Genomic DNA, 15,461 nt, shown 5'->3' with positions numbered 1-15,461 from the left:
GAATAGCAGGCGGTGCGCGCCTTCTCGGGAGATATTGGGCGGTGCTGCAGGGAGTAAGTTTGGGAGGCTCCATTCCCCCCTCCCCTCCCAAAAGCTCTGGGAGGTCCACAGTGCGCATTAGCATGTGAAAGGCTTAGGAAGAAGGGGATGTTGCCGAAGAGCTCCATTTAGCTGCTGAGTGGGGGTTGTCTCACTGCGCTCACTAGACTTCCTGGAAGAACATCCCAGGCAGGTAAACTTAAGCAGGCATTACAAGATGTCACCATCTGATCAGGTTGAGTGTATTTTTCAAATGGTTTGAAGTAAACTAGCCTCAGAGGGATGGATGGAGTAAGTGTGGTGGGGGCAGGTGACCTGAGCCTTGTCTATTGCTAGAAGAATCCATCTCCCCTCACAAGATTTCTAACCCAAAAGGTTAAATCCCTTTTCCACATGTGGCTCAGAGAGGTTTAGAAGCTGCCCCAAGATCACAGAGCAGGAATGTAGGGAAGTCAGGACAGGACTGGAAGCCGAGTATGTTTTACCTCAAACCCCTTGCAATTTAACCTCAAACCTTCTGGCAGTTTAACTCTGAATAGGTTGGGATTAAAAGTAGCAATGCCCTGGCTAGTGTGGCTGAGTTGGTTGCGTGCCGTCCCATGCACCCAGAGGTCACTAGTTCGATTCTGGTCGGGGCTCCCGTCTCGGGCTTGATCCCCAGTAGGGAGTGTGCAGAAGGTAGCTGATCAATGTTTCTATCTCCCCTTTTCCCTTCCTCTCTCTCTAAAATCAATAAAAAAAGTATTTTTTTAAAAGTTGGGATTAAAAAGTTAGTAGCGCTCTAGTTGGTTTGGCTCAGTGGATAGAGCGTTGGCCTGCGGACTGAAGAGTCCCAGGTTCGATTCTGGTCAGGGGCATATGCCCAGGTTGTGGGTTCCATCCCCAGTGGGGGGCATGTGGGAGGCAGCTGATCAATGATTCTCTTTTACCATTGATGTTTCTATCTCCCTCTCCCTTCCTCTCTGAAATCAATACAAATATATTTTAAAAAATAAAAAAAGTTAGTAGCAACATTAAATCCATGAAGCAGTCAGGTCCTCCCTCCCTCCCCCCACCTGCCTGGCCCCCTCCCCACGTCTCCAGCCCTATTGCTGGTTGTCCTGGTACACTGACGCTGGAAGAAACGGCAGGGGTTCAGGCCTGGGGGCTTGGTGGTGCTGCTGGTAGAAACCAGAAGGTTGAGAGGAGGAAACGATTTTTAGGATGATCATAGTTCATTTGTCATCAGACAGAGAGATCTACCACTTATCAGTTATGTGACCTGGGACAATAAACTGAACCTCAGTTTCCCTGAACTGCAGGATGGTACTACCATGGAACCTCAGTTCTCAAACTTAATTCATTTGGAAGGCTGTTCCAGAAAGGAATTGTTTGAAAATGGAATCATTCCCACCCCCCTCCCCTTAGAAATAATGTAAATTGAATTAATCTGTTCCAGATCCCCCAAAGCAAAACACACACACACACACACACACACACACACACACACACACACACATTTTCAGAGCACAATTTCCTGAGATGTTAAGTACTTGAAGATTATCAATAAACTGACTCACACTCACACATTTTCTCCTTTGTAGCCTGAGAGACACCTGACTGATCATACAGATATCAGCAAGGTTGTTGGGTCAAGAACCGAAGTTTTGTTCAACAACCAAGACTGTCCGGTATTCGCTGGCACCCTGCCCCGGGGGCGAAAAGACCCCCTCCCTCTCTTGGGCCGGTGAGAAACTGACCTCACCACACTGACGTCCAGAAACCACCCCACCCCGGTGGAAAGTCCCTGCCGGACAAATGGCTCCTGGAAATGGCCAAACCGCAGGACTGACCGCAGGTTTCACCTGACCCTGGAATGCTCCCCTGCCACCAGTTTCTGCCAGCAACAATTACCCCAGAAAAGCATAAAAACTTGCCCCTGCTCCAGTTTGGCGCGGCTTCTCCTGCTCCCTTCTCCGAGCTGGTGAACCCGCCCGTGTGCTCCCAATAAAGCCTGTTTAATCTGGTCTCTGTTTGGACTCACGGTTTTTCCTTGCGGCGGCGTAAAACCTAATATTTGGTGCCGAAACCCGGGAGTGGGTCTCGGACTCGGACGATCCTCGCCTCGGTCTCCTCTTACGACCTGGGAAGCAGTGGGCAGCAGCGGCAGCTCGCCGGGCTAATTCCCAGACTCTGAGGTGCCGGGTCCGGCTCACTTCCCCGGTTTGCCGCCCCGGACCTCGGCCTGGACTTCCCTCGGACTCCGTCTCCAGTAAGTTGCACGGGAAACCTTTCCCCCTTCCTTTCCTGCTCTCCGAGATCCGTCCGGAGCCTCTCGTCCTAGTCACGGCCGTGCCGAGAGAACTCCTCCGCCCTCAGAGGGCTACTGTCCGGTCTCTTTGAGGACAAAGGAGACGTCCTTGGTCCTCTTCAGACCCCAACCCAGAGCCGGGACTCTGTACCAATCGGGGGGACGCCTCCCTTGGTGCTTTGTCTCTAAATCTCGGAGAGCGGAAACCCCTCAACTATGGGAGCCTCAGAGTCCAGGCCGGATCCCAAGACACCTCTAGGGTGTCTCCTTAAAAATTTCTCCAAATTGGGGTACACTCAGACACTCAAGGCCAAACGCTTAATTACTCTCTCGCAACAACAATGGCCTCAATATCCTCTAGACAATCAGTCCCGCTGGCCTCCCACTGGCACCTTTGATTTCAATGTTCTCACAGATTTAGACAATTACTGCCGGCGCACGGGCAAAGATTCTGAGGTCCCCTACGTCCAGGCTTTTTGGGACATACGTTCCCGCCCCGACCTCTGTTCTCCCTGCTCAACCCGCCAGATACTCCTGGCCAGCAGCAACCCCCCTCTTCCCACTGTTCCACCTTCTTCCAAAAACTCCGACTCACCCACAGCCCCTCCTCCCCAAAAGACCTCTGATTCAACAGATAACCCTGACCTCATTGACCTCCTCTCCTCTCCTCCTCCTTACCGTCCCCCTGACCGGGCTGCCCTTCCTCCGACTTCTCCTGCCGTCCCCGAAACCCCCTCTGCCCCTTCTCCTCCCCCGGAATCCCCGGTTCAGGAACCTGAACCTCAACCATCCTCGCTCCCCTCTCCGGTTGCCTCTCATACCCGCTCACATTCTTCGACCCCGGCTACTCTTTGCCCCCTCCGCGAGGTGGCGGGGGCCGAAGGTCTGGTCCGGGTTCATGTCCCCTTCTCACTCCAAGATCTCTCCCAAATTGAAAAACGCCTAGGGTCGTTCTCGGCTGATCCGACCTCATATATAAAAGAATTTCGATACTTAACTCAGACATATGACTTAACCTGGCATGATATACATGTCATCCTCTCATCCTCCCTCACCCCGGATGAGCGCGACCGTATCATCGCCGCGGCTCGACACCAGGCTGACCGGGACCATGAAGTAGATCCCACTGTCCCCATAGGAGAGCAGGCTGTTCCCCGGGAGGATCCTTTATGGAATTACCAGACCGGGCAAGGCTCTAACATCCCTAACCGTAACACCCTGCTAAGATACCTCCTCAGAGGGATGGATGCTGTCTCCAATAAAGTGGTAAACTATGATAAATTAAGAGAAATCACCCAACAAGCTGACGAAAACCCTGCCCTTTTTCTTAACCGCCTTCAAGAAGCCCTCATAAAATTCACCCGTCTCGACCCTAGCTCCCGCAACGGGGCTACTGTCCTGGCCTCACACTTTATTTCCCAATCTGCTCCCGATATCAGAAAGAAACTAAAAAAGGTTGAGGAGGGCCCTGAAACCCCCATACAGGATCTGGTAAAAATGGCCTTTAAAGTCTTTAATGCCCGGGAGGAGACGGCAGAAGCCGCCCGACAGGAACGGCTCCGTGAAAAGGTATCCCTCCAGACCCAGGCCCTGGTAGCGGCTCTGCGGCCGGCAGGGGAATCGGGTCAGCGCCAGGCCTCAAAGGGTGGGTTCCGATCCCCACCAGGGGCATGCTTCAAATGTGGCAAGGAAGGCCACTGGGCCAAATCGTGCCCCCAGCCCCGGCCGCCGACAAAGCCCTGTCCTCTGTGCAAACGCTCCGGGCACTGGAAGTCGGACTGTCCGACCCTGGCTCGGCCCTCTACATCTCCATGTGGGGGGCTTGAGAACCAGGTATACCCAGCAATGGAGCTCCTCGGGCTGGCGGACGAATGAAGTGGCCCTGGCTCCACGACTCCGGTGACCCTCGCCGAGCCCAGGGTAGTTCTCCAGGTAGCGGGTAAGTCTATCTCCTTTTTGGTAGACACGGGGGCTACCTACTCGGTCCTCCCCTCTCATTCGGGCCTTAGTATTCCTTCCCAGATCTCAGTTACGGGGATAGATGGGTCCCCCTCAACCCCCCGGCAAACAACTCCCCTAGCCTGCCAGTTCCAAGACCGCCTTTTTTCACACTCCTTCCTCATAATCCCAACTTGCCCTGTCCCCCTACTGGGGCGGGATATTTTAACTAAACTCCACGCATCCATAACCTTCTCCTCCTCGGACCACCCCCTCATAGCTGTTCTCCTGGACTATATGTCCGACGCCCCCTCCCCTCCTTCACATCCTCTTCTACCCGAAGTAAACCCTGGAGTCTGGAATATTGAAACTCCCTCTGTGGCCAGGCACCATACACCAGCCCTCATAAAACTGAAAATTCCTCATTCCTATCCTAACCGCCCCCAGTTCCCCATCTCTCGCACTCACCGGCTAGGCCTTAGCCCCATAATCACCAAGCTAAAAACCCAGGGGCTCCTCATTCCCATCAACTCCCCCTGTAACTCCCCCATCCTCCCAGTCAAAAAACCCAACGGGCAGTATAGACTGGTTCAGGACCTCCGTATCATCAATTCGGCTGTAATCCCTATCTCTCCAGTCGTCCCCAACCCCTATACCCTCCTCTCACATATACCTCCCTCTACTACCCATTTCTCGGTCCTTGACCTCAAGGACGCCTTCTTTACTATCCCCCTACACCCGGACTCCTATTTTTTATTTGCCTTTACCTGGGAGGACCCCCTTACCAACTCAGCCCAGCAACTCACCTGGACAGTCCTACCCCAGGGATTTAGAGACAGTCCCCACCTCTTCGGCCAGGCTTTGGCAAAAGATCTCCGAGAATGCCAACTAAAACCCTCAACTCTCCTGCAATATGTGGATGACCTACTCCTGTGCTCACCTTCGCGTGACCAATGTCTCAAAGACACTACTACCCTTCTTAACTTTCTTTTTACTCTCCAGCCCTATTGCTGGTTGTCCTGGTACACTGACGCTGGAAGAAACGGCAGGGGTTCAGGCCTGGGGGCTTGGTGGTGCTGCTGGTAGAAACCAGAAGGTTGAGAGGAGGAAACGATTTTTAGGATGATCATAGTTCATTTGTCATCAGACAGAGAGATCTACCACTTATCAGTTATGTGACCTGGGACAATAAACTGAACCTCAGTTTCCCTGAACTGCAGGATGGTACTACCATGGAACCTCAGTTCTCAAACTTAATTCATTTGGAAGGCTGTTCCAGAAAGGAATTGTTTGAAAATGGAATCATTCCCTCCCCCCTCCCCTTAGAAATAATGTAAATTGAATTAATCTGTTCCAGATCCCCCAAAGCAAAACACACACACACACACACACACACACACACACACACACACACACATTTTCAGAGCACAATTTCCTGAGATGTTAAGTACTTGAAGATTATCAATAAACTGACTCACACTCACACATTTTCTCCTTTGTAGCCTGAGAGACACCTGACTGATCATACAGATATCAGCAAGGTTGTTGGGTCAAGAACCGAAGTTTTGTTCAACAACCAAGACATTTTCCATGAACAACTTGGTTGAGAACCAAATTGTTCTAGATGGAAGACGTTCAAAAACTGACTTTTTTAAACATCTCCCATTTCAAACTTTCTTGAACATCTCCTCCTTTTCTTTTTTAAAATATTGATTTCTTTTTTTAAAAAATGCTCACCAGATGATATTTTTCCCATTGATTTTAAGAGAGAGTGGAAGGGAGGGAGGAGGGGGAGAGAGATCAATGTGAGAGAAAGACGTTTCACCTGACCCTGGAATGCTCCCCTGCCACCAGTTTCTGCCAGCAACAATTACCCCAGAAAAGCATAAAAACTTGCCCCTGCTCCAGTTTGGCGCGGCTTCTCCTGCTCCCTTCTCCGAGCTGGTGAACCCGCCCGTGTGCTCCCAATAAAGCCTGTTTAATCTGGTCTCTGTTTGGACTCACGGTTTTTCCTTGCGGCGGCGTAAAACCTAATATTTGGTGCCGAAACCCGGGAGTGGGTCTCGGACTCGGACGATCCTCGCCTCGGTCTCCTCTTACGACCTGGGAAGCAGTGGGCAGCGGCAGCTCGCCCGGGCTAACTCCCAGACTCTGAGGTGCCGGGGTCCGAGTCGATTGGCCGGTCCGGCTCACTTCCCCGGTTTGCCGCCCCGGACCTCGGCCTGGACTTCCCTCGGACTCCGTCTCCAGTAAGTTGCACGGGAAACCTTTCCCCCTTCCTTTCCTGCTCTCCGAGATCCGTCCGGAGCCTCTCGTCCTAGTCACGGCCGTGCCGAGAGAACTCCTCCGCCCTCAGAGGGCTACTGTCCGGTCTCTTTGAGGACAAAGGAGACGTCCTTGGTCCTCTTCAGACCCCAACCCAGAGCCGGGACTCTGTACCAATCGGGGGGACGCCTCCCTTGGTGCTTTGTCTCTAATCTCGGAGAGCGGGAAACCCCTCAACTATGGGAGCCTCAGAGTCCAGGCCGGATCCCAAGACACCTCTAGGGTGTCTCCTTAAAAATTTCTCCAAATTGGGGTACACTCAGACACTCAAGGCCAAACGCTTAATTACTCTCTCGCAACAACAATGGCCTCAATATCCTCTAGAACCCGGGCATGTGCCCTGATGGGGAATCAAACCCTGACCTCCTGATTCATAGGTTGATGCTCAACCACTGAGCCACACTGGCTGGGTGGTATACTTTCTTCTTTTTTTTTTTTTGTCTGGGTACAGTGTACTTTATTGATGGTACATACTAAGCCCCTCCCCTTCTTCAGGAAGTCTGGGATGGAAATTGTGTCAAAGATGAGACATTCTCAGTGTATTGAGAGATTTAGTTGGGGCAAGATCTCCCCAGCAGCGCAGGGCCTCTCTTTTCCTCTTGTGTTCTGGGTATGGCTGGTCGTCCAGGTCACCCTTCCTTCGTGGAGGCCATAAGGTCCATCACCCCGTCGCTGTAGTCAGATTCGTTGTCACACCAGGAAATGAGCTTGACAGAGTGGTCGTTGAGGGCAATATAAGGCCTCCCCGCCCCCCCCCAAAAAGAAACATACGCCCCAGCATTGAAGGTGGATAGTGGGTGTGACTGTTAAAGCCACAGGAGACAACCTAGTCTTCAGTGCAGCCCAGGATGCCGTTTGGGGGCCCCCTAATGCCTCCTTCCCCAGCTTCTTAGTGTCATCATATTCGAAATCTTTCTTACCAAATGGTAGGTCAGATCCATAACCAATACATTAGGTCAGCGGTTCTCAACCTGTGGGTGGCGACCCCTTTGGCGGTCGAACGACCCTTTCACAGGGGTCGCCTAAGACCATCCTGCATATCAGATATTTACATGACGATTCATAACAGTAGCAACATTACAGTTATGAAGTAGCAACGAAAATAATTTTATGGTTGGGTCACAATGTGAGGAACTGTATTTAAAGGGCCAGAAGGTTGAGAACCACTGCATTAGGAGGTAGGGACATGGAAGGCCATGCCAGTGAGTTTCTTATTCAGCTCAGGGATGACCTTGCCCACAGCCTTGGCAGCACCAGTAGGAACAGAGATGATGTTCTAGACAGCCCCTCAGCCATCACACCACAGCTTCCCAGAGGGACCCTCCACAGCAGTGGTTCTCAACCTTCTGGCCCTTTAAATACAGTTCCTCACGTTGTGACCCAACCATAAAATTATTTTCGTTGCTACTTCATAACTGTAACGTTGCTACTGTTATGAATCATAATGTAAATATCTGATCTGCAGGATGGTCTTAGGCGACCCCTGTGAAAGGGTCGTTTGACCACCAAAGGGGTCTCGACCCACAGGTTGAGAACCGCTGCTCCACAGGCTTCTGGGTGGCAGTGATGGCATAGACGATGGTCGTGAGTCCCTCACAATGCCAAACTTGTCACGGCTGATGGCCTTGGCCAGTGGTGCCCAAGCAGTTGGTGGTGCAGGAGGCATTGCTGACAATCCTGGGGGAATTGTCATACTTCTCATGTTTCACACCCATCACAAACGTGGGGCATCAGCAGAAGGAGCGTAGATATGACCCTTTGGGCTCCAACCTTCAAGTGAGCCGCAGCCTTCTCCAAGGTGGTGCAGACACCAGTGGACTCCACAACATATTCAGCACCAGGATCACCCCATTGGATGTTGGTGGGATCTTGCTCCAGGGAGATGGGGATGGGCCTTCCATTGATGACAAGCTACCTGTTCTCAGTCTTGGCTGGGCCATTGAACTTGCCATGGGTGGAATAATACTGGAACATGTAGACCATGAAGTTAAGCTCAATGAGGAGGTCATTGATGACAACAATATCCGCGTTGTAGAGTTAAAAGTTGCCCTGGTGACCAGGCACACAGTGTGGCCAAATCTCCTTACCCAGTCCTGAACCATTATGTGTCAGACGGGGCTGGCACCGCACAACAAGAGGGGCTGCCTGTTGACAGGGAGGATCAGAGCTTGGTAGTTTCTTTATGTTTATTGTGCTTGGGGTTTATTAAGTATCTCACGTCTGTAGATTTATAGTTTTCATCAAATTTGGAAATGTTTCAGTTTATTTTTCTTCAAATAATCTTTTCTGTCCTTCTCCCTCCTTTGGAGATTCCAATTACACGTCGATATTAGGTCACTTGAAGTTGTCTCAGCTCACTGGCGTTATTATACTTTTTTAAGCTTTTTCTCTCTGTTTTATTTTAGATAGTTTTTATTACTATGTATTCAAGTTCGTTCCTCTTTTTTCCCCCCATAACTCCCCTCCACCCAGTTCCCACCCCACCCTCCTCCCTCACTCCCCTAGATAGTTTTTATTACTATGTATTCAAGTTCACTAATTTTCTGCCATGTCTAATGTTCCATTAATCCATGTAGTGTATTTTTTATCTCAGACATTATAGTTTTCATCTCTAGAATTTCAATTAAGTCTTTTTTTTTTTTTCTCTTCCAATTTAAGTCTTTTAAAAAACATCTTCTAGCCCTAGCTGGTTTGGCTCAGTGGATAGAGCGTCGGCCTGTGGACTGAGGGTCCCGGGTTCAATTTTGGTCAAGGGCACATGCCTGGTTGTGGGCTCAATCCCCAGTAGGGGCCGTGCATGAGACAGCCAATCAATGATTCTCTCATCATTGATGTTTCTATCTCTCTCTCCCTCTCCCTTCCTCTCTGAAATAAATAAAAATATATTTTAAAAAATATCTTCTGCCGTAACCGGTTTGGCTCAGTGGATAGAGCGCGATGTTTCTGACTCTCTATCCCTCTCCCTTCCTCTCTGTAAAAAATCAATAAAATATATTTAAAAAAAATATCTTCTATATCTCTACTTAACACAGCATTCTTTCCTTTATCTTCTTGCACCAAAAAAAAAATCAATAAAATATATTTAAAAAAAAAATATCTTCTATATCTCTATTTAACACAGCACTCTTTCCTTTATCTTCTTGCACATATGCAATCGAGTTTTAATAACTGTTTTAATGTCCGTGTCTCCTAATTCTGTCATCTGTGAAATTTCTGGGTAGGTTTCAATTGATTGGTTTTTCTTTCCATCATGGGCCATATTTTCCTGTTTCTTTATTTACACGCTAATTTTTATTGGTTGCCAGACATTGTGAATTTTGTTTTGCTGGGCGCTATTTTTGTATTTGTATAAATCTTCTTGAGCTTTGTTCTGGGGTACAAAAGTCATTTGAAAATAGTTTGGCCCTTTCAGATCTTGTTTTTGTTAGGTGGGGCCAGAACAGCATTTAGTTTGACCTACTTTTGAGCCAAAAATTCTTCTGCGTGCTCCACTCAATGCCCCATTAATTGTGAGGTTTCACTCTGGTTGTGGGAACCAGCACTGCTCCCAGCCCTGCGTCAACTCCCAGGATTGTGCTAATTCCTTTGCATGGTTCTCCCTGTGCCTCCAGTGGTTCCCTCACATGGAGGCACTGCGCTGAGTTACTGAAGAGGGGCCCTCGGAGGAGCTCCAGAGCTCTCTGTGCGGCTCTTGCCTTTTCAGTCTCTGCCTTGTGACCCCAGACCCCTAGCGTCACCTTTCCAGGGCCTAGACCACCAGACTCCACCTGCCTGCCCTGGTCTGGAAGCTTCGGGCAGTAAAGTGGGGCTCACCACATTTGTTTTCTGACTCACAGGAGTCACTACAGGGTGTCCCCCAAAAAATGTATGGGCACTGTAACAGAGGATAGCTCAGTTTTGAGAATGAAATGTATTTTTTTAAATCATTATTGTTGACAGTATTACATAGGTCCTCCTTTTCCCCCCATTAACCTGTAACAGAGGATAGCTCAGTTTTGAGAATGAAATGTCTTTTTTAAAATCTTTATTGTTGACAGTATTACATAGGTTCTCCTTTTCCCCCCATTAACCTCTTCCAGCCTGCTCCCATCCGCACCCCCCAAAAATGAAATGTATTTTAATAAACACTGCCTTTATAATGATTCAAAGTGTGTATACATTTTGGGGAGACACCGTATATTTTTCGTCATCTGGCGTTCAATGTCTTTAGGGCCTTTGTTTCATATATTTTGTTGGGCATTTCAGTTGTTTTAAGTGGGAATGTCAGTCCAGTCCCTGTTGCTCCACCTTGGCTGGAAGCAGGAATCCTTGTGATCGTTGGTTAATTTGTTCAGCTGGCATTTATTGAGGGCGAGCCTACTGTGTGCCCACCTCACACTGGTCCTGTGGCTCTCAAATACGCCGCATGTCCCTATCTCGGGGTCCTTCGGGGGCCCTTTCCTCTCTCTGGAATGCATTTCCCAGCTATGCATCCTCTCTCCGCTCAAAGGCCTTCTCTGTTTTCCTTGAGTAAAGCGAATTCCTCTCTTTTATTTCCCATCACACGTAGCTTTCCTTTACAGCTTATTTTACTAGAGTAAATAGGAATGTCTGTCTGATTCCCTGCAGCCGGCTCAGGGCCAGGCACACTGTAGGTGTTCAATAAATATTTATGAATAGTGAGGTCTTTGCGTATTTCACAGAGCCTGTCATATAACAGCTCAGTCAAATTGGGGCTGCTTGGCTGGTGGGAACACATCTCCCTGCCCTAAGGTTGCTAGCAGGGAAGGGATTTGGGGCCCCTGGACTGAAGCCACACTCTCCTTAGTGATAACCAAAGGCCAGCGAGCCAGCCATGGAGGGCTGACAGGTGGGGTTGATGAGTTCCAGACCCAGGCCTCTGGGCCTCGGCATAGCCCGGCAGAACCGGACGCAGGGCAGGAGCCAGAGCCAAGCTTCCATGACGTCGTCTCCAAGGGCCATGCCCCTCCCTGGGCCCTGGGTGGAGCTTCAGGTCTCACCCACCCCTCTCAGAACCCTCTGCCACCAGGTCCTGGGGGAAGACGGAGCCTTCCTCTTGGTTCCTGTCCCAGATCTAGTTGTGTGACTGTTGCAACTATTACAACACACACAGGACTATAGGTTGACTACAAAGTGAAAAATACTTTGTACACAGAAAACCTTTTACAAGTACTCGCTGAATTGGAAAAGCCTTAGGAAGCTTCTGTTCCAAACCCTTATTTTTGACTGAGGAAGAGACTGAGGTTTCAATGAGGTAATGTATATAGACTGCTTAGCAACAGGCTGGGGACTTTGTGTTTTATTCTAGCCTCTAACCAGCTGCCCACCTCTGGCTAAGCAACCTGTGCCTTGGTGCCTCCCTGCTTCTCCACAGCCCTCCTCCCCACCCTCAGCTGGGGGCCTGGGTCCATCTGTCATCAATAAGGCTTATCGCTAGCATATTTTGAGCATATATGAGGTACCAAGCCATGAGCTAAGCACTCTGCATGCATCATCTAATTCTTATCTAATAGGTAGTATTGTCCCCACTTTACTGATGAGGAAACTGAGGCTTGGAGGCCCTACCAGTGGTTGAAGCAGTGTTCAGACCCCAGAGTGGGTGGTCTCTAAGCTCCTAGGTCTGGCTTCTCTTCCCTTAGCAGTTTCTTCTAATAACATGGATTTTCTACCAGCTACCACTTCCTGGGTCTTTGGGGGAAGCTTGCTTTCTTTTTCTCCTCTTTTTATTTATTTTTATTGATGGATTTTAGAGGAAAGAGAGGAAGGGAGAGAGAGAGAGAGAAACATCGATTTGTTGTTCCGCTTACTTACGCATTCATTGGTTGCTTCCTGTGTGTGCCCTGACTGGGGATTGAACCTGCAACCTCGGTGTAGTGGGATGATGCTCTAACCCGGGAAGCTTTGTGAGTCTTTCTGATTTCGCGAATCACCTGAACAGGGCAACACAGGGTCTAAAACCTCCAGTTAAGAGTCTGCCTTGAGGCCCAACTATGAGCTTTTTTTGAAGTTGGTGCTGAGGATGTCTCTGAAGGTCAAAGATAATCTGTGTCAAAAACAGAGGCCGGGGGAAGTAGTGGGATGATGCTCTAACCCGGGAAGCTTTGTGAGTCTTTCTGATTTCGCGAATCACCTGAACAGGGCAACACAGGGTCTAAAACCTCCAGTTAAGAGTCTGCCTTGAGGCCCAACTATGAGCTTTTTTTGAAGTTGGTGCTGAGGATGTCTCTGAAGGTCAAAGATAATCTGTGTCAAAAACAGAGCTCGGGGGAAGGTAGGGGAGTGAGCTGCAGCCCACAGGCCCAGCCTTTCCCTCAGCCAGTGCCTTGCCAGCTGGTTCTCTAGGAGCCCCCCTTCTATACTGCCCACCGGGTGGTGGGAGCTGCAGGTGCAGGCAGGCGAGCGGAGTCCAGCCGGTGGGAGCTCCAAGTGGGCGGGGTCACCTCTGATGGGCCCCAGACGGTGGCCTCGCGAGGAGGTAGTGGGACCTGGCCAGCCTGAGGGGACCTCACCGATTTGAATGAAGGAGAGTGAGAGTGGGACGGGCAGCCTGTCCAGCACAGAGAGCCAGGAGTGCCGGGTAGCGTGTCCGCACCACAGTCCCCCGAGTTGAGGGGCTGTTAGTGCCCTCGGCACAGGAGGAACTGAGTCCAGGGTCGGACTGCAGGCGAGATGTGCCGACTGCCAGGTGATGAGGTGGCTTATTCTGAGGGAGGCCCCTGGGCACCATGGGAGGTTCCCAAGCCTCAGGAGGTTACCTGAGCGATGTGTGTGTGGGTTAGTCAGAGGGGAAGAGAACGGAGGAGGCCAGCAGAGGCTGTCGGAGCAATCTTGGTGAGCTATGAGGTGGCCTGCGCCAGAACAGGAGCCTAGAAAAGAGGCCTGGGGGAGTAGGGCTGGGCTGATGGGATGGCACCTCAGCTATCATCTATCCAACCCATCTGTTTTACACAAAGAAACTGAGGCCCAAACAGGAAAAGGGGCTTGCCCAAGGGCACACAATGGGTTAATGGTAGAACCAAGCTAGAAAGACCCTGGGAAGCTCAGGGACACCCCCATTAAACAAGGAGCTGAATCTCCTCCTATAATAGACCCTCCTCCCCCAGGAATCAAGTCCACACCAGCTTGGCTTCTGTCTCATAGTGGGACCCCTGGCCTCCCTTCCCCTTCCCTGGGCCACAGTTTGCTCATCTGTGAAATGAGGCCACTGGACCAGCTGACCGATCTGGCCCTTTCTGCGCTCAGTGCTCGGAGGAAGAAGAGGCCAGGCCTTCTCCCTCACTCTGTCCCCCAACCCGAGTCCAGCCGCAGCCTGACACTGATGGGGGGCGGGGCGGGGGGGGGGCGCAGCCTGTTGTGGCTCACGTGCCTGAGGAATGAGTGCCTGGACCCGAGGAGGCAACATGATCTGCAAAGGATCCCTGACCCTCTCCCTTTGAACCCTGGAGAGGGCGGCTCAGTCATGTGAGGACCACAGGGGGATTAGCGGGGCTGAGATGGGAGGCTGGGGAGGGCCACCTGGAGAAAGACTGGGAAGAGGGGAGAGCAGGCATCAGGAGAGTAGGGCCTTGGGCCTCAAAGAGAAAGAACTGAGCTGCTGGGAAGGGCTCTGCTGGGTCCTGCAGTGGGAAGGTAGGGGGCGGGGGGGGGGGGCAGGAACCCAGGAGGAGGGGAGAAGCGTGGTGGGCCTGCGGAAAAGAGGAGGGAGGCAGAAGGCAGGAGTCGGGGCTCCGCCTGAGAGGTGAAACGGGCAGAAGAGTATGTGCAGGGGCTTTGAGTGAGGCCTGGTGCCTGACAAGAGTCACTGTCGGGTGTCGCATAGAGACCCTTCCGCTCACTGGCGGTGTGGCCTTGGGCAGGTCTCTTGGCTTCTCTGAGCCTCAGATTCTAAAACCAAAGAGCAGTTGTGTTTCATCCTCACACTGGGCAGGCTGTGAGATCAGATTTCAATCCTACCCCAGATCCTCCCTCTCCCCTCACTACCACCCTGGTTGCACCACTTCTTCACCCAAGCATACCCCACCCCCCCACCCAGGGCCTGGGGGCTAGCATCATTCCCCATCCTCCCACCCCCAGGTAGTGAGGGCTGTCTCAGCCCCTCTAAGAGGTTCTAGCCAATCCAGGGCCTAAGAAGTGAGGGGACCAAAGTGGAGGCGGGGGTGGGGGCAAGGACTTTCCCAAGCTCACAGTGGGAGGAGGGAGCCATGCCTCTTGCCCCCATACCCCCCTCCCCCTCCAGCCTCCGATGGGATACTTGGGGCTCTCCTCCTCTTTCCCGAAGCCCTGCTTGTCTTCTGCATAACAAGGAGAGAATGTTATTTAAAAGGAGATCAGGAGATTTGCCTTAAATAGGCATGGAGTGCGGTGCCAGGGCCCAGGGTGAAGGGGGCGGGGGTGGGGGGTGGAGAGGAGGTGGAGGGAGGGGAGGAGGCCACCCTGCGTGGTGGTGAGAAAGGAGTGGAGCTGAAAACCTGCCCAGGGGTGTGCACAGTCCCAGGATCCACCCGACAGCAGATGGTCAAGCTGGGCTTATTCCCACCCCACCTCCATTCTGAGGAGGAGGAGACTGAGGCCCGGTCGGGGAATGACATGCACCAGCTACCAGGTGGCTTCTGATGCTGGATGCCGTGGTCTTTCCACTGCAGCCCCCAGAGCTGGGAGGTGTTCAGGGAGGCGAAGAGCCCAGAAGATAGGGCTTCCTATAGTGGGGATGGGGGTGTCGTGGAGCCTCTTAGACACCTGCCTCCACCCTCGGTTCGGTTCCCAGGTCTTTGGCTCCTGCCCCCAGGTTGCCCTTGCCGGCCCTCCCAGCCCCAGCTTGTACCTGGACGCCCTCCTCACTCTGTACCTTCCCAGGTGAGCTGGGGCTTTG

The 15,461-nt window shown here is 51.5% G+C and overlaps 1 long non-coding RNA gene across 2 annotated transcripts in view; it reads left to right on the top strand.

Annotated features, from left to right (window-relative positions):
- The window catches only part of LOC102240193, a 29,109-nt gene that overhangs the window by 11,517 nt on the left and 2,131 nt on the right, over positions 1–15,461 (top strand). Inside the window, exon 4 of one of the 2 annotated variants that reach the window (XR_313279.2) lies at positions 15,357–15,445. The exons of the other annotated variant lie outside the window; for it this stretch is intronic. This is a non-coding gene — a long non-coding RNA (uncharacterized LOC102240193). The remainder of the gene's footprint in view (positions 1–15,356; positions 15,446–15,461) is intronic. 2 annotated transcript variants of the gene reach the window in all.

Source organism: Myotis brandtii, unplaced genomic scaffold (assembly GCF_000412655.1).
Source record: "Myotis brandtii unplaced genomic scaffold, ASM41265v1 scaffold144, whole genome shotgun sequence".
NCBI classification, from domain to species: Eukaryota; Metazoa; Chordata; class Mammalia; order Chiroptera; family Vespertilionidae; genus Myotis; species Myotis brandtii.
This window is presented reverse-complemented; position numbering and strand designations above follow the sequence as displayed.